The sequence below is a fragment of the Austrofundulus limnaeus genome, unplaced genomic scaffold (assembly GCF_001266775.1).
Source record: "Austrofundulus limnaeus strain Quisiro unplaced genomic scaffold, Austrofundulus_limnaeus-1.0 Scaffold39, whole genome shotgun sequence".
NCBI lineage: Eukaryota > Metazoa > Chordata > Actinopteri > Cyprinodontiformes > Rivulidae > Austrofundulus > Austrofundulus limnaeus.
Window position 1 is genome coordinate 2,550,236 of NW_013952441.1, and position 3,910 is coordinate 2,554,145.

The following is a 3,910-nucleotide window of genomic DNA, read 5'->3' on the forward strand; positions in this document are numbered from 1 at the left end:
GAAGCGTGTACAGAAAATGGATGGATGGATGGATGGTCAAAATCAGTGACATGTGGTCATCAGCAGCAGAGGAGGCAGCGCCTCACTTGTAGTCATGGATAGAAACAAAACAAACATCAAACAAACAATAAAACAAGTAAATGGTTATGTTTATCCAGTGTTTTGTACTATAAATAAATTTCTATTCAAGTTAAACAACTTTGAATGATATTTTCTTTAAAATGGCTGAATTTTCTCATTTCCTGGACTGAGAGGCAGCAGCAAGCTCCGCCTCCTGGATTATGCAACCCCATTCAAATTGTTGCGTAATAACACTCAGTGAGAGCGGACTGCTGCTGTGTCCCTGTATGTCACCGGTAAAATGTTTCAAATAATTTTGATATATGCCAGTTTATATACTGTATATTTACATGCGTAACGGGGCTAACAGTTCTCGTGCCGCAGGAGTAGGGGGCGCTCATGAGCCCAAAGATAGCTGCTGAAGTTTTCCTGTAGCTGCAGAAAAGTAACAGTAGTAGAGATGGGATAAACGGTCCTTTGATGTGGATCTTGAGGTCTGTTCTAAAGAGCCGTTTGATTCTGAACGAGTAATGATGTCATTAATTTGAACCATGCTGTTGAGCGGAAACCCCTCCTCATTTCGCATTGAGTAGCTGTGCTCCACCGCTCTGACTGTTTTCTGTGAAAAAAGTGAAGCGAAAGCGATTGTCTCTGTGTTCAAACATAAAAAAATAAACACGTTACAAGGAATAAAAAATTGGAACTACAAACAGCTATTTACTTCCCGGCATGCCCGCGACTCAGTTCCTTTTGTTCGTAGTAAAGAGACGTTCAAAAGATTCAGATCGTTCATGAACGTCACATCTTCAAACACTAAGTTAATCTTATAATTAGCACGTCAAGTGCAGCGTTTTTAGTAGCTGTTTGGTAATAAAGTAAAATAAAAGCCAAATGAAGCAATTGTTTTCCCTCTTGCCAAACCTGCTTTTAAATGGAGGATTATATATTTTAAAGCTCAAACAATTTTCTAAAGTGGACTTTCAGCGGTAGCAGACCCACACAGCTGAGACAAAAGACGTTCTCAAACAAACAGAGGGGCTGTGTTGATGTGATGTGCTGACAGAGAATTTTTGCTGTTGTTGCTTTCCTTGCTTTTTCATGACTTGTGACAATACCTGGACTCAGTAAGATACTGTGAACGGTGCATGTATTTGAAAGGGTACTTAATGAGATATGATTTAAGACATGAAACATAACGTTAATTTTTTATAATCAAATGGTGATGTTGTTCTAAGGTTTGTATTTTTGTAAAACTGATTCTGATGAGCTGAGAGCCTCACCAACCTCACCGCACGTCCCTGACATAAGCTCACCAAACAAAAACTCACCCTTAACGAAAAAAGACAAACGCTCACAAAAAACATAATTTTTATTAGTCATGCATTGTATCACAGCAAAAGTACATAAGATTCAAGTAGTATCATATATTACATAAAAAATAAGCTTATTGTATGAGAGTAAAACCACTGATCAACATTGTAACTGCTCATTCTTGCTCAATTCGATTAAAATATTGGTAAAAAAAAAAAAGATGAAGTTAGAAGATGAGAACAACTCAAAGTAAGGAAGGTGTAAAAACTGATATTTTAATTTAAAAATGTGTGAGCTTTTGTCCAGTGAGCATTTGTCCATACACTCCTCACTCAATACAATCTTTTGAAAACAATGACATCATAGCCCCGCCTCCAACACATCTTATGATCATTGGGAGGCCTTTTCCTCCTCAGGAGCCRTGCCTGAGTTCTGGATATTTTAGGATAAATCCTGGTTCCTCAGATGGATTGAGWTCAAATTTTCAGCCACGAACAAAAATATTACTTTCTTTTGTTTGTATTTATTACATTTTTTAAACTATCTCCTGTCTCTACCACCAGTTTTGCAGGAAAAAAAAGACATTTTAAAAACAAGCTCAAACTGCTTTATGTTTCCACAGGATGCATCTGAGCAGATTTCTTTGGAAAGGGCTCCTCGGCATAAAACAACAACAAAAAATAGATGATCTTTGGCCGCAGACTGCAACCAGAAAATTGTTTTTGTTTTAATGGATACTAAGAGGATCTGCAGGTCGTTGAGTGGATGTTTCTGTTTTTGTGCATCTTGCAGTGGATGAACAGGTTCATTGTGCATTGGGGCAAAGAGGTGATAGTTGCAAATTTAATGAAACACAACCGCGATCATGTGTGTGCACTCATCCATCTCATCCTTCATTCAGCCCCTCTTTGACTTCCCTCGGTCATTTTTTTTTCTCATTTTGTTCATTCAGCTGTAACTATAGCCCTCGATCAGCCTGGACGATTTCCTGGAACAGTCACTTATCTTGTTTTCTTTCTACCTCCATGTGAGCTAATCATCTGGCAGCCCCTTCGGTTCACCCCTTTGCAGCAGCCGTGTCACCCCCCTGACCCTCTTTTCACTCCTCTGCTCCATCCTCCTTTCCCACATTGCCTGCTTTTCTCTTTCCCGCTCGCTCCATCGCTCGATGGGAAGTCATGTGACTTCTCTGAAGCTGAGGCGTATAAACCAGCTGCTCTTGGGGGGGTTTCTGTGTCTGCGCGGCGCTCTGATTGGCTCTCGCGTGTAGATGGTGCTCGGTGCACACACTCGCATACAAATGCACGTCCCCTGCAGACCCCCTGTTTTCCTCTTTTACGAGCAAACAAGACTTGTGTGCACAATACCTTACTTTTCCAGTAAAAGATGTATTCAAACAGGACAGTGCTTGTCGGGGTTTCAGTGGGAAAACAGGCAACACAGCTTGAGCATTTTGTTTCATGTTGGAGGAAGGTTCAATTCAGCTGCTAAATAGTGATTCAGTGGGCTTGTTTAATCTGAGTTGAAAGACAAAGGCCTCGATTTACGTTCCAACGCTTGCTTGTGGTCATGAGATGTGGGTCATGAAAGAACAAGATTCTGGATACAAGCAGCTGAAATGAGCTTCCTTCGCTCAGCCTCAGAAATAGGAGCTCAGACTAGCRCCACTGCTCCTCCACATCCAAAAGAGTCAGATGAGGTGGTTCAGGCATCTGATTAGGACGCATCCTGGATGCCCCCTTTAAGAGGTGCTCCGGGCACCTCCCACAGGTAGGAGACTGTGGGGAAGACATAGGACTCTAAGGGATTATTATATTTACCTTTATTTAACTAAGCAAATCTCAATGAGGTCTTTTGCAATGGTCTGGGCCCAGAGATAGGTAGTAAAGTTACATTTACTTAAGTAAATATTTGTGGGAAATGTACTTTTGTAGTTTTACTACACTGTACTTTTTACTCTAGTTGAGTAATATTATTAGGAAGTATTGCTACTCTTACTTGAGTAAAATTTCTGAATACTCTATGTATCGTATGTACGGTAACGTCATCCGCTGAACCTGCTGAGACATTTAGTGGTCAAAACACGTTAAACTGTAAAAATATTCACTGGAAATACTTTACCCTGTTCTGAAAAGAAAATAATAATCCATCCATCCATCCATCCATCCATCCATCCATCCATCCATCCATCCATCCATTATCTATACCTGCTTCTTCCTTTCAGGGTCACTGGTGCCCATATCCAGCAGTCACAGTGCGAGGGGCGGGGTACGCCCTGGACAGGTCGCAAGTCCATCACAAAGTAAAAGAATAATTTACAGTTGTTTACTTGTTTATGAGCCCGTGTTCTTATTTTAATGTTTGTATACATGTTTGTTTTAGTTTTCACGGTGATCGTGGGGATCTTGATGATTTGGTGATCATGGAGCACCAGATGAAAATAAAAGGCTTAAAATCACCCGTCGAGGATGTGCTGAAATTTGTATGAGAGAGAGAGAGAGAGAGAGAGAGAGAGAGAGAGAGAGAGAGAGAGAGAGAG

General features: G+C 40.7%; 1 long non-coding RNA gene across 1 annotated transcript; it reads left to right on the forward strand.

The window, feature by feature from the left end:
• Nucleotides 1-3,636: 3,636 nt before the first annotated feature.
• LOC106516648 (uncharacterized) lies at nt 3,637-3,829 on the forward strand. The gene is made up of 2 exons (XR_001310117.1): nt 3,637-3,673; nt 3,754-3,829. It is a non-coding gene; the product is annotated as an uncharacterized LOC106516648 (long non-coding RNA).
• Nucleotides 3,830-3,910: the final 81 nt, after the last annotated feature.